The 16,172-nt window shown below is 41.6% G+C and overlaps 1 protein-coding gene across 1 annotated transcript in view; it reads right to left on the bottom strand.

Moving 5' to 3' along the window:
• TMEM117 (transmembrane protein 117) overlaps positions 1–16,172 on the bottom strand; it is a 1,887,095-nt gene that overhangs the window by 1,236,990 nt on the left and 633,933 nt on the right. The window lies entirely within an intron of this gene.

The following is a 16,172-nucleotide window of genomic DNA, read 5'->3' on the forward strand; positions in this document are numbered from 1 at the left end:
TACTCGGAGATGCGACTGGCAAAGGACGGAAGACAAAATTAATGTTGCTGAAGTTACCAGGCTCAGCATAAGTGAAATAAAGAAATAATGGAACGACATGTGATCTCATAATAAAGAGAGACTTGTAAGCAGGAGGCAGCTGGTACCGGTAGTGAACCATCAATTCAGTCACCACCAACATTAATCGAAGGGGCCATGGAGTACCAGAGATAGTTGCAGATGTCTGTCATGTTGACACATCCAAACCACCACCAGCAGGTTTTTTTTTATATATTAACTCATTCCACTTTACTATAATATTATCATCATATGTGTGTCATATTTTTATATTCCATTACTAATGATCCATGTTACCATTATAATGTGTTGTGGGAAATGTAGTTTGGTTATAATTGAGTCCATTAAAAATTATTTCTGGTCATTTTTAATTTTGTTATAATCAAATAAGGGACATTAAAGGCATATTAGCGACGTGTCACAACAAAATGTAATATATATATATATATCATAGTATTGTATTGACAGCTTATACAGACATACTTGCAGAACGTATACCACCAATATGTACTCTACAAACACCTGGCATGGAGAGATGTTAGTATAGACGCTCTATACTAGGAAGACAGTCTAAGGTCACCTATGCCAAAGGTACAACCATCAAGCATGTGCCTTCACATGCTGCAAATTTTAGGCCTGAACTTTCCAGTAGAATTCCAACTCTAAAATGTTCAATAGTGCTGGAAAATCAACGCTGACAGAGCAGTGAAAGTAATTGAAAGCAACGGTGTAACTTGGGCAGAATCTGACTGGAGGTTAACCAGTATTATATAGGGATTCAGAATGATTAGTAAAAGTATAGGCAACCTGGTTAACACCTTCAACAGCCATTTTTCATCCATGAATAATTAACGCAAAAATGGTGCCTAGTTTGAATCATGCTAGATCTGTTGACAGACTTGCATCTTCTACCACTATCCTTTCAATGTGCACAATAAATTTAACAAAGCAAAATGGCTCACTGCAGCGGAGATGTTGAAAAAGGAATGGTGCACATGATCATTGCTTTGTAGGCACTCACTAATTTACAATTGACTGGTAGTGCGTGTATGAATGCCTGGTATCATTATCCATGGTCTTAAGGCACATGCACTGTACCTTGAAATGGTAAAACAACAGGACTCAATTTTGAAATAAAGTGTATCTAATATATTAAAGAGCTTGTATTTAACACCATACCCAACAAATAGAGGTATCCAAAAATCACATCTGGACTGTGATGGCTGTATAATCCATAGTGGCAAAAAATAGGAATCATGTATACTCCCAATTCTGTGATTAAATTATCAGTATTAGATAAAACATATATGTTAAAAATGTACTTACACTTCCCATGCCAGTGGGCATTCAAAAACTACAAGTATATCACTTTGACTGCAAAATTTCCTATGAAGTAACAATACATTTAATCAGCATTTTGCTAGAAATTCTTATTAAAATAAAGTAAGACAGAGTGCCACAAAAATCTACATTCATAAACAGAGCAGTGCAAAAAGTGGAAACAGATGGGTAGGATTAGTGATTTATAAAGCAACAACATATTTTAAAAACAGCAAGACAAGACAGTTGACACAAAAATTCAAAAAAGGGAACATGATATTGCTGTGCTTCCACACTGGAACTCTGGTTTGTTGTGACAATCCACAAATCTTCAAACACACAGAAGGTGATGAGAGGAATCTTGGCAATAAGTCTAGCCACTGGCAATCTCTAGGGGTAGCATTTCCAACCCATCATTCTTTTGACCACAATACCACCTCAATTTAGATCCAGCCGTATGTAAACAGTCTCGACCCTACTCCTATAGGTACAGTACAGCCTGAGCTGCCAGGTCAGGTCCTCCCTTAACCAGACATAAGCAACCTGAAAAGATGCAGCTCACAACAGGATTTGTTAAGAATAATCACCTCCTCTTTTATTAAGCATCTTCATACACACTGTCAGGGGTGCAGGATTACTACAACTGCCCCAGCAAGATTTAAAAATATACATTCCACCTTGCACTCTACATTCTACTGTCCTGTTACATCATCCATTATGCAAATACCATTATGAAATCCCACTAAGGAGGTCCCAACACAACACCGGTTTCACCCTCATTGGGGCTCTTAAATTGGGTATAGCTTGGTTCCAGTGCTACAGTGAGCAATGGACCAAAGTCTGGGCATGCCTTTAGCCACTTAGGGCATTTATCAAACACACAAAAGGCGATGAGAGGAATGCTCGCAGTAAGTCCAACGACTGGCAATCACTCTGGTAGCACTCCAACCCTTAGCACATATTTGCCCACAATGTCAACTTAGTTTGGACCCATTCATATGCAAATCAGTCTTGACCTTGCTCTAATTGAAACAGTTTTGCCTGAACAGCCAGGCCAGGTCCTACCAGAACCAATTGTCCAGAATGCAAAGTGCTTTTGGTTAAATTGTCAGAACTGGCTGTAGATGAGCTAAACTCTCTGACTGTGCATGTAACAAATGGACATTGCTGTAATCATGCAATGAATATGCATCCTTGCATTTAGATGAGGAGGATATGCACAGATCAATTCCAGGTTGTGGGGCTCACACTACACTGAAATAATATTTTTCAAAACACGTTATGGTAACTAGTAATGTATGATCCACCATTACTCTATGTGAATATAAATTCAATGGTGTACATTTGACATATTAGTTCAAAGCTGATCACAAACTAACACAATGAGCCTCATTCACAAAGTAATTTAGCAGTGTCAAAGCTTGTGACTTCCAGAAATACATAGTTTAGGACCACAAAACATATTTTAAAATGTACACAAGCACACTTTTTTTACTTCCAAATTGCTTTTGTGAGCCGCTTAAATCACAAATAGGAGAGAGGTGTAAAAGAGGCATCTCCCTCCCATTTGAGTTCACAATTGAATACATCAGTGGTTTGTGACCACAATTGCGGTTGCAAACCATTGTTAATTTACTGATTTACACTGATTTGTAAACTGGATTAGATTAAACTTTGGGAATTGTATTGGTGGTCTCACAGAGTGCAGGCAGTGCTCTAGGGGACAACTGCTTACTTCTCACATGGGAAACATATGACTCTTTAGAAAGTATTGTCATTATTCTCCCAATCTGAGGAGGGGAGATGCACAACCGGTTAGAACTCATCAGTCTCAAGGGGCAATATATAATGCACCCCATTCAAAGAAAATTAGAATGGGCTGGTGTCTGTCACTGGTCTTAACGTGGAGTTAGGCTCATCTGGATTTAGAGGGTTATGAATCAGACCACCCTGAAAGAGAAACTGCTTCCTCCAGGGGAATATACATGTGCATGACCCTCACCCCGATCCTGATAAACTGTATACATAAATAAAGCTATTGGTATGTTACAGTAGTAAATTATTTATTATGCCTGTTTGCACATAAATGTTACGTATGAGAATGATGGCAATTATTATGGCAATCTCAGCAGTCATTATTTAAAACAAAATGAACATCAGAAAAACTCAAGCCATTTTCCATTACACTTCCCTATTTTCCCTTTCAGAATAATCTAATCTAAATGCTATCAACCTAATTATTATGGCAGAGACTGAGCTATTAGTAAGCTCCTTACCTCACTCATTCCAATTCATGGAACTATCTCTGTGAATCTTTGGAAAGCCGCTGGGCCTACAGTTGGAATATGACACTCCAGATTGTCCCTACTGGCAATCAGCATTGTGTCTCCGCTCCCAAATTACCAGGTTTCTTCAGAACCTCCAATCCAATGATTTTTTATGGATAGGGAGGGGGAAGCTTCTGTGCGGAGAGTTGTATTTGCACAAACAATGCCTCTGTTATAGAAATGCTTGAAAAGTGAGAAACTCTAACCAATTCTGCTTCCATCTTCCTTAAAAATGTTTTCCACAAAAGGCCAGATGGCCTTGCAGTGCTAATCAATATACGAAGTCCTTCTTCTATGAAGATTACTTTCTCCATGAGCAGTTCCTTCACGTGTGTTTAGGCTCCACACGTCTATAAATTCCACATGGCTAAAAAGAGTGACATGTTTTGAGCCTCAGACAAAAAACATTGTGAATGATCACATGTAAAATTAAAGTTACTTTAAGAAATCTGAGTATTATTTGAAGGTGTGAGAACCCACTTCACATGATAATACCAATCTTTGTCAGGATGAACCACTGAAGTCACCTTGATAGGTTGGTACAAAACAGTAAGGCTTAACTTAGAGGCAATGTGTAAAGTATTTATGCAGCACTCAAGTAGTAATAAAGTGAAAACGCGACAAGAGAAATACGTGCCCAATTTAGAAAAATAGAGAATATTTAAATACATAAAATTACAACAAACTGACAGAAATCCAATTAGTAGAATTTTAAAAGTTTAAATTATAAATAGATCTAAAAAGCACAAAGCCCCAACCACAGATGTCTGGTCACACTAGAATGGGTCAAAGTCAAACGTTAAGGACAACCACAAAGGATAGGCAGTCGGATACAGGGACCAGGTTAGTCCAAGTGGAAAGTATACCTTCATTTAGAAACTTTTATGGCAAACAAGTGGTAAACGACAAGTCATTGGTACGGCAAGCTGCAAGCCGGATCCCAAACAGGGCTAGACGATGGCAAGTTGCTTAAAGTGGGATTTTGGTGAGGTCATCGACGAAGGAGGTGAAGCTCAGAGAGGGAAAAGTCTGAATTTTGTGCCTAGGATGGGGTCAACATCAATTGGATGCTGCTCTTTGTCAATCCTGGTAAAGCCCTCTAAATTTGGACTTAGAAACCTTTTTGGGAGTCGGATCTCATTCAGCGAGGCAAACCAGCAAGTTGAGACTGACTGGTGAATCCACATCAATGCCTGCGGCTTCAATGGCAATCCCGGTCTCCATAGGTTCTGCAGGCAGAAAGGTGGCAAACAGCTTCTAAGTTCCATAGCTTGCAGTCTTGGATATCTAGCACAATCCTGTTAGCTATTTATGGGACTATCTGTAACCTATATTTATACTTTTTGACACAGTGTTCAGGAATGGACATTGTTAGACCTGTCAGCCTTAGGGTGGTCCTCCAGTTTTGCTGAATTTATTTTTGTTGGCTTTAGGACTCTGCACAATTTACCACTGCTAGCCAGTGCTAAAGTGCTTCTCTCTCCCTAAAACATGATGAAATTGCCTTCCACCCACTTGGCACATTTAATTTACTTGCAAGTCCCTAGTAAAGAGACACTACAGGGGCCCAGGGCCTGTATATTAAAAGCTACTAGTGGGCCTGCAGCACTAATTGCACCACCCACTTAAGTAGCCTTTTGAAACATGTGCCAGGCCTGCCATTGCAGCTTACATTTGGCTAGCGGGAACGCTGCAGGGCAAACCCAAGACATATTCCTTGCTTCACCCCCAAATCAAGTTTGCATAGCGTTGGTAAACCCACTTATCCCTCCTATCATCGCATGCACAAATGAGAGGCTACCTGGCCTCAAGGAGAGAGTCGCACTATTATCTACCGAGAGGAATGGGGGAAGGTTTAGCACTCCAGCCAGCCCGTGAGTGAAGGCTAATCTCCTTAAGTCCGAGGTCACATTAATATCATGGAATGTAGCTGGCCTTCATCACATACTGAAACAACGAGAGGCCTCTCAGTTCATAACAAGCAGAGAAATTGCATGCTTGCAGGAAACTTGGGTGGTCAATCCGAATACATTAATAGGCTTCCACGAATTTCAGGATTGGGTAAGGTAACACGAGTACCTTGGGCACCCGTCAGGATCTCTGTCAACATATTCTGCTATGACATTGAATCTTGAACTGAGAGAAATTGAAAAAATAACTCAGGGGTACAAGCCATAATAATTAATGGATGCTACATCAATAGTATACCAAAATCAATACTAGTGGTCAATACATGCCTCAATATCCACAGGGCCAACATGGCAACAAAACTGGTTGATTTCTGTGAAGTGATAGAGGATAGCCGCTGTGCATATCCATCCACGAACATCATCACAGCTTTCAACTTTAATCTTCCAAAACTCTGCCAGCTTTTTCCGCAGACTGACAACCAACCTCGAAGGCTAATCTTGAGGGGATTATGATCGACTTCATGACAGCATATAATCTAAAGCCATTTCAGATCAGCAAACACCTGGTGAGTCAGGACATGGAGCCCCCATATACCTACATATATGTCAACCCTGGATTACACTTTGTGAGCCGGGCAATACATAGTACGCACAAGGCATATGAAATTAGGTAACACCAGCCTAACCATTATCTCTTTCAGAGAATGGGCCTTGGGATACTTATCTAAGTTGCCATACAGACAGATTCCACTGGCTATTATTAAGACGCCTTAAATGTGTTAATACTAGAATGTTCAGGTTTAACCAATGGAAGACGACTTCAACTTGCCTAAAGACCAGCTCACCCTCACTCACAGAGAAATTATACAACCACCTTGAGACGACATTACAGAATCCCAGTACCAAAATTTAAAAGGAATACATAAAATCAAACAAGCATGCAAACCCTACCTGGAGGCTTCTAAAACCCACAGCACATGGGACATACGGAAAAGCAACAGGCTATTAAAACAAAATCATCAGAATACAGTGCTCCAACAAAGGGTACGTGACTAATGAAACATCAGTCAAAGTGTTATGGACAGCCAATGACAAATTACTAGAGGTGGAATGGTTCCATGTTCACTCCCTCCAAGCGCCATATATCAGGCTAAATTCTGGAAGTATGTCAATAAAATAAATAACAAAGCCAGGGTAAAGGCAATGGAGTATCAATAGAAAAATGTATCAAACATGGAGAAGGAAGGTACAAAGGCCACAAAGGTGCAGACATGATGACGGGCCCTGATGGAGTACATAAAACCAATGAAATAGCATCAGGATTATGCAACCAATCTTTGGCAATCCTCGGTAGAAGAAACTAAAGTGGTAATTTGGTCTACCCACAAAATACCCATTGCAATCACAACATGAACATATTGAGGAAATCAGCTACCTGTAAGTCCTTTAAAACTATTAGGGAAAATGGGGCACCAGGCTACGATGGCTTGCCAGGCTCCACATTTAGGATTTACATAGACTACTGGGCTAACATCCCCTCCGCTTTACAATAATTCATACTCTCGGAAAGGATCCGTACTCGAAACCAATTCACAAAAAAGGTTCTAACACTGATCCATTCAACTACCGATTAATAGCCTTGATGGACATTGAGGCCAATGCAAATGCCAAAATTCTATTGCATGAACTAGCGATTTGGACTACTAAAGAAGACATAATCTCATACTACCAAACTGGGCTTAGGCCCAAAGAATCGACAATAGATAACAATGTCACCTTGTTATATCTGGTTCATCACCCCTCACAGGCTTTCAGCCCCCACTCTTTGTCTGCTTTAGAGGCTATTCAGCTGCAGTTGATGGTGTGGCTGTGAACATACTATGACTAAAGGTAGCTCAATTACTCTCTTTTGAAGGCAATCATTTATCTGTACTCATCCACCTGGGTCTGTGTCAAGATAGACAATGGAAATAATATTAAATCTGACATACCAACATCATGCATCATAAAACAGGGTTGCGTGCTGGAAGCCATGTTGTTGGTTCTGGTGGCTTAGTGGACTAATGCTTCCACTGTAGGGGCTTGTGTTTGAACTCATGGTCACAGGTTCAAATCCTGGTGGGTTCACTCAACTTTTCATCCTTCTGAGGTCAATAACATGAGTACCATTGAGTTAGACAACAATAGACATCTGTTATTCAGTGGCAATATACAATTCTGGGTAAACGTGTACTTTATAAATACACTGTTATGTTATTCAACCTCTATACTCCAGATGTGGGTCAAGCCATATCCAAAGCCAAAAGAGTTCCACCACAGATTGGCACACACAGACTTAATGCACTCCAATCTGCGGATGTTGTATTTATTTTGGATCACATCAGAAACAGACTGCAGCAAGGTCTGGATCATCTCATTCTGTACAACAATGGTATCAAACTTATAGCCAACGCTGGAAAAAAAAGGCCATTGTTGTAAAATATAAACACAAATCCAAACACATATGAAGGTTGGGTGATTTGAAGATTCATAAAACAACAAAGTTGATTTGGGGGTATATGGTTTTCAGGCAATAATAAAAACAAAATATAATTATGGTCTCTCTCAAAGAAAGCTTCAGCACTGACATACACTCTTTGCAAACTATATACACATCTACATAGTCTTTTGTATGAAGCAATGCTTTTATTGTCCATGCAGAACTATTACCCACCAGCTCTTGTGGCTATTTAGCTTACCCAGGGAAGCTGCCAGTTGTATTAGATACATTCGAGTGCACTGCAGATAGGCGAGTTTTTAATTTACCAAACTATACAAGGCAAATTCTGCTCCGTCTTGGAATGCAAGTCCTCCCATATTAAATATTACCATGTCCTTGTCAAAGCCGACTTATGCTCTTTAAAACTGGTCTTTTTTTTTTTTTTGTCCTCATTCTGCCAGTTCACTTGTTGGCAATACTCCCATCCTTCACTGGTGATCCAGGCCAGGCTAGAGTCATTCCACACAAGAGAGAGCAGCCGTTTCCACTTCCACCCTTCCCTGGAGTGCCCACAGCACGGAGGGAAAACAGAACCGACGGCTAAACATTGGCTTAATCATAGGACCTCGAGCTTTTGCGTCCAGCCCACCAGCTTAACCCATACTTTCTCTCGACTACTAGCATCACAAAACAGGCCCTGTTTGCTGATATATATAACGCTTTTTTTACATTCCAGCAAAAGAGGTGGAACATCCAACTTCCACAATTTGCAAATCTCACGTCTCCCTAAAAGAATTACATAAAAAATAAATCTTGCATCCAACCTACTAATCGCAATATCATTATTTTGCCAGACTCCAAAGAAAACCAGGGCAGGGCTTACCCTCACTGCAGTGCCTATAACTTCAGTAATAAATTCGCACACCTCAGACCAAAACTTCACAATATGTGGACATGTTAAAAACATATGAAAATCGTCAGCAACAGTGTTTCTACATTTTGGGCATTCATAGTGTGTCCCTGAGAGTTTCTCCAATTTTTCTGGAGACCAGTATACCCTATACGCAGTAAAAAGATGGTTACGTTTCAAGTAGGGCAGGTTTGACAGTTTCCCTGAGTAGGGTAAAGGAGACTTTCCAAGTTTCCCTCAAATTTATATTTGGCATAACTCCTCCCCAGAGTCTCTGTATATCACTATCTAAATCGTCTTCTGCCTTAATCAAAGTATTATACCACAAGGCTACCTCCTTCTTAACTGTGCCAGTTTTTACTGCTTGGTCTAACCAGGAATTCTCCTCCTCTTCATTCCATTCTTGGCGCCCCCACCATGCAGAAAGCTAATAATATTTAAACCTGGTGAGTTGACCCCCTGTAATTGCATTCAAGGTTCCCCAATCAACCAACTCAATACCCACCTTCGAATCTCCCCAACAAGAAATGCCCGCACTCCTTAAGGGAAGGCTAAGAGAATCATCCAAGCACTCAGGGGTCCCAGGGGATTCCTAAATTGGGGCCCTAGATGAATAATAGGAAATTCCTAATTTCTTACGGATTAAGACCCATCCTTTCAATGCTCTCAATAAAATCTTCAGCCTTATTTTTTGAAAAATTTGGGGTCTCCAAACTTGAACAAAAATTGATCTTGGCCCTCCCTCAGTTCGCCGAGCATTGTTCCAAAAAGAATTCCTACAGCAGAACTGTCCACTTTACTTAAGAGCATCCGACAATTCTTAAAGAAAAAAGCATGCCCATATATCAACAAATCTGCATGAGCCAGCCCGCCCTTCTCAAATCTCCTCCTTCATTTCTTCCATGATTTGCGAGAACCCTTAGAGGCCCAAATAAAGCTGCCTAGCCTTCCCTGAAGCCTGGCTATCTCTCTTTTGTCACATAATAAAGGAATAGAATTAAACAAAAATGTAATTTTGGGTAAGATCACCATCTTAATAAGATTTACCCTTCCATATAGATTCAAAGGTAGATTTGCCCATCTCACCAACAGTCTCCCTACTTCCTGGCTGATCTTTTTCCAATTCACCGTGGTAACATCAGCCAATTTCTGAGTTACAGTAATGCCAAGATAGCGCATGCTCGATTTTGCCAATGGCTGTTGCTTAGGTTGGTTCCATTCCATAATTATCTGTATTTACCTTATATCCTGAAATTTTCCCGAATATTTCCGCTTTGGCCATTAATAAGGGAATAGACACCTGTGGATTCTGGGTATAGTGTAGGAGGTCATCAGCATAAAGGGCTAACTTAATCTCGAAATTTCTGTATCTAAACGGGACAATGGCAGTATCCTTTCTAATCCATATTGCTAATGGTTCAATATACATATCGAACAAAAGGGGAGATAGAGGACATCCCTGACTAGTTCCACGCAAAATGCTGAACCAATCGGTCAACTCACCATTTACAAGCACCCTTGCTCTGGGGAGGCGATACAAGAGTTGGACAGCTTTAATTACTTGGAAATCCAAATCTCTTTAAGACCTCCCAGAGGTATGGCCAATGCACCTGGTCAAAGGCCTTGGCCCCGTCACAGGTAATTTATACGTTTTCGCCAGATCTATTACTCCAAGCATTAAGATGGTTAATTCGTTGAGCTGCCTCCCTGTAATAAAGCCTTTCTGGTCATTGTGTATAATACACTTAATAACCTTGGCAATCCTAGTAGCCAATACCCCAGCAAAAACTTTGTAATCAGTATTCAATAAGGATATGGGCCTATATGAGTCTGCCAACATGGGGTCCTTATTCGGTTTCAAGATTAGTGTTACTATTGCCTCTGCCCAACTTAACGGTGGATCTTCTCCGTCTTTTAAAATTAGATTAAACAACTCCTTTAATACAGGTATTACTTCATCCAAGAGGCAATGATAAATCTCAGTTGGAAGGCCATCAGGCCCTGCTGCCTTACCTCTCGCCGTTTTCCTGAACTGCTGTCTAATCTCTTCTTCTGTTATCTCAACTGAAAGCACCCTCGTCTGATCATCACTTAAATTCGGGAGTTCAATATCCTTGAAGAAACCTTCAATACTGACCCTCCCAGGAAAAGTGTCTTCAGTATACAGATGACTCATGTGTGGAAATTTCCCATCCTATACTAGCATTGGTATCAACTATATCTCCCATCGCATCCTCTCTAAGACTTTTGATATGATTGCGAGCTCTATCTGCCTTTGCTTTCCAAGCCAGCAATGGGCCGCTCTTCTCGCCATATGCAAAGTGCTGCAATTTACTAGTCCTCCATCTATCCAATAACATTTTATCAAGGGCTCCGTGATATTCCGCTTGCAGTAATTCTAATTGCTTTGCAAGGGAAATCACCGCACTAGGGCACTCAAGTGAAGCTTTTTGTACCTCTTGCTCTTTATTCTTAATGGTTTCCAAAAATATTTCTTCTTGTTGCCTCAAACTGTGTTTTTTACCCACCATAATACCCGTACCATTGGATCTTAGATAGGCCTTAAAGGCATCTCATACAATTTGAGGTTTTGCAGACCCTCTATTAGCCTCAAAAAAGACAAAAGCATCTTCTTTCAATTTAAGTGTGACCTCCTCATCTAATAGAATTGTCCTGTCCAACGTCCACCTGATTTCACCCCTCTTATTTGGAGTATTCAATGATAAGAGAACGGCCGAATGATCCAATATTATGGCCGGTACATGATTAACCATTTCAACCCCTGACACCAACTCACGATCTAATAAAAAGTAATCAATCTGTAAATGGTGCCCATATTTTTTACTAAAAAACGTAAAACCTCTCTTATCCCCCATCTTAAGTCTCCAAATATCGGTTAGGTTTAACTCACCGATCATAGTTTTGAGCACTGCCATGGTTTTTGCTGGAGTGACATAATTAGCCTTGGAGGTTCTATCTAGACTTTTATCCAGAACTAAATTAAAATCCCCTCTGAGTATCACAGGAGCACTAAAGACAGTAAGCATGATTCCAGTTTAATCAGTGCATCTGGGTTATCCTCATTGGGCCCATAGTACCTAGCCACAACTACTGGGGTTCCTTGTATCCTAATTTTAATCATGTCCCATCTCTCGGACAAGTCCGTCTGATGACTTTCCAATATAATACCCATATTGCTTCTAATAAGAATGGCTACCCCCCTCGTATTACAGCTTTGATCTGAAAAGAAAATATCCTGAACCCAGGCCCACTTCTTGAAGACATCAATACATTCATGCTTTAACAAATGAGTCTCTTGTAATAAAATAACACTGGCCTCGGTTCTCTTCAGAAATTCCATTACGCGGGCTACCTTTCTCTTAGACCTCAGGCCATTCACGTTCCAGGACATAAAGTGCAATGAATTATTTTTCATTTGTCCATCATTACAACCAAATTACTGCTGATTCCTTCAACATCTATCATATGCCTTTATACATATAACAGCCTCCACAAATAAGCGTTCCCTAAAAATAGACCGCCAGCTATATATAACGGAATGAGGACAATATTTTTATTTTTTCTCCCCATGCTCCGGACCACCCGTGCTCCTCCCCCCGCCCCCCATGGGGAACACCCCATCCTATCCTACCGGCAAAGCCTATGAGGTCTCGCCGTGAGAGAAAGAAGGAGTCAAAGAAAAAACAAAAGTGTACTGGTGCATATTATATAAACAAAAAAATAAACAAGAACACAAGCATTCACAATTTATATTGTGCCTTTAAATGAGATAGTGACTTCCCATCTTACTTCTTGGACTATCTAAATACAACTGTATACATCCGATCCCTAATCTGGGCTTCCCATCGACTTTAACAGGTTGTCAACCTCCGCGGGGTCTCTAATAGTGTGCATTTTGTTTTGCCACATAATTTTGAGCATGGCAGGAAATTTCATTTGTACTTGAGCCCCCCTGCAGTGTAATTCCTTCATTTTGCAGCCAAGTTCCCACTGCCTCTGAGCAGTCCTTTTCCCCAGATCAGAGAGAATCTGATAAGTTACGTCCACAAATTGTAACTGCCGTTCTTTCAGCGCTCGCCCCAACACCAACTCCTTAACTAAAAAAGTTAGGAAGTTCACCAAAATTCTTCTAGGAGCCTTTCTCCCTGGGTGGAGCCTCTAGGGGTCTCTATGGACTCTTTGAAGTTTTTTATCCCAGTCTATATCTGATCTGTCCGGTAACAAGTCTCCCAATAGCTTACATATGTAGCCTTTGGTGTCCGACCCTTCTATTTTTTCTGAAACCCCTAAAATGCGAACATTGTTGCACCTGGCATGTATCTCAAGCCTTTCCAAATCCTCTTGTAGGGACTTCTTCTCCTCTCTGAGGCCAGCTATTTCCTTCGCATTTACTCCAGTGGCCTACCCAAAAACCTTCACCTCCTCCTCCAACGCTAATGTGCGCTGGGCAATTCCATCAATCTTTTGTTCCAGGATCCCACATTTTACTTGAATCTCTTTCTGGTTCTGTTCAGAGGTTTCCAACCTAAGCAAAATATCCTGTCTCATACCAAGTAAGAGATCCGTCACTTGAGTGACTAAGGGAACCCCCTCCAGGGGACTATCGCAGCTCCTCGCCCCTTCTTCACTGTCCCCAGACCCCTCCTGAACAGCTTGTACCGTTAACGTAGGTGGAATTTGCAGGGGGGTAGTCAAAACTCTTGTGGGGCTGGTTACATGTTCCTCCAGGCTCTCCGCCCCACTATCTATAAGAGGAGAAAAACGATTTTCCAGTCTCAACAGTTCACTATGGTCATTACATCCGGCTTCTTCAGGGACATTCTCCATTCCTACTGAGCCTGCCACATGCTCCATGATTTTAAAATAAGACCTGAGAGAGGGGGGAGGTTTGCATATGAGCCCTACTTCTTTTATCCTACACTTTTTTATTCTGCCTCCCTTCAAGGGTTTCTTGACCGACGTTACAGCTTGAGGCGTACTCGCTTTCTTTGTTTTCCCAGTAACACTTTTTTTTTCAGGGCTTAGAAGGTATCTACTTCTTGCAGCCAACACAGGCTGTACACCTCTCCGAATATCCTTAGACCCATCCGCAACCCCTGGATCTCCCACAGCATGCAACACCTCTGGTATGTTTTGGTCTTGACTCAATACAGAGGGCCCCACACCTTTTAAAGACTTTGTGTTGTCAAATCCCACTCCATCCACCCCGGATTAAAGCTAAAGTATCGTCCCTGGTGCTCCCGGGGCACCAGGGACGATATTGTACAAAAGGAAGATCCAAGGCCCCCACAGACGTCCCCTCTTAAAGTGGCGATTGCATCCTCTTCGCCACCCTTGATTTGCTGCGTGAGCGCCCTGGCAGACTCCCCCCGCCTCCATCACTGTGCCTCTCCATGAGCCATATAACTTAACCTCGCTTAACCAAGCATGCTTTAAAGAAGCCGCAGCCGGCTCCAGCTTCCCTGAGAGGCGGAGGCGGAGTCGCGTGTCGCGGCAAATTCCAAACGAGCTCCGTAACCCATACGGCGGGAGAAGGAACAAGCAATTATAAATCAATAGCGCGCTCAGACGCTCAAATACACTCGATACACTGCTTACTCGGGTTAGAGCCCGGCAGTCCCTGCTCACAGTACCTCACAGTGCCTCCCGACACCGGCTTCCTTAAGGGCGGGAGGAGGCGGAGTCGCGTCCCGCCATAAATACAAAACGGGTCTTGCTGGAGAATCTATAAGGTCTAAAATAGCCCCTGGGAGCAAATTTAATAAAAGCAGTTAAATCTTTTTGGTATGCCTTTAGACAGTAAATACAACTGTAAGTACCCAGGCCATCAAAACAATGGTGTAAAAACAGGTTCTGGTCATTTCTCCAAAGGCAGACTTGGAAACAATTTGGGATGCATCTTATACAGACATAATTCCAGGCTGTTATGAGACAACAAAGATACAGCTTTATTTAGAAAAGGCACTAAGAAAATAGAGCCGGCACCTAATACTTTGTGCAAGAGTAATGGCACTGCTAATTCTAAAACTTTTCCTTTTAGAAAGCTTGCAATTTCTTGTCATATGTTGACTGCAGCCTGTTCCTGGGTCATATGACATGAGGTGGCTGGCAGTTGGCCTTTGTATATTACTCATAGACAGTAGCACAAAGGAAGGTCTGGGTGTGAGCAGGATGGTCCATCTCTTACTTGATGGGGGGTGGAGCGGTCACCTAGTGCACTTGGACTTCAAAAGCACTGGCTCAACCTATGCTTAGTATGTGAAAGCAGGAGGAGCTAACTGCATTTACTTGTGAGGCCATGTTGAGTTTGTTGTCTATGATAACAAGATTTCTTGAATGTTTAGAAGGCATAGGTGCTAAACCAAGCTCTAATTGCTACCAGACAAAGTCCAAGAGGGAATTGTTGTTCCCAAAAATCAGCAATTCCGTCTTGTCCAAGCTGAGTTTCAGGCAGTTGGTTTTCATTCATTATGCTACTTACATCATGTATTTGGTGAGGGTGGATGTGGTCGTGCAGGACTTGTCAGACAGAGAGGATGAGCTGGGTGTTGTCATGTAGGAAATGATTGAGATGCCATGAGATCTGATAAGATCAGCGAGTGGTGCCGTGCAAATGTTGAACAGAGTGGGGCTGAGAGATTATCCTGGAAGGACTGCGCCGATGACGTCCATGAGCCTTAATGCGTAGGGTGGGAGTCTGACTCTCTCGGTTTTCCACGGAGGAAGGAAAATAGCCATTCAAAGGATGGACCTTGGATGCCTTTTTGTGTGAAGTCTTTTGATGAGGCTGGAGTGTGATATTGTGTGAAACACGGTGGAGAGGTCCAGCAGTACAGGGCGACTTATTCTCCTCGGTCCAGTAAGGTGCAGATCTCATATGTGGCGCAGATGAGTTCTGTCTCTGTGCTGTGGTTGTTGCAAAACCCAGATTGACTGTGGTTGAGAAGATTGTACTATTCTAGGTGGTTGGTAAGGAGCTAAGGAGCCTATCAAGGTACTGTTAATTTACATTTTACTATCCTGTTTCCTCATTTATTCAACGGTGATGCACACACCTTTTGTGCACATCTGCACCAGTCTGGAATTTCCTCTCATTTCTTTATTTTCTCAAGACTCATACAGTTCTGCTATCATTCAATAGAATAGCC

The sequence above is a fragment of the Triturus cristatus genome, chromosome 4_1 (genome assembly GCF_964204655.1).
Source record: "Triturus cristatus chromosome 4_1, aTriCri1.1, whole genome shotgun sequence".
In the NCBI taxonomy this organism is placed as follows: Eukaryota; Metazoa; Chordata; class Amphibia; order Caudata; family Salamandridae; genus Triturus; species Triturus cristatus.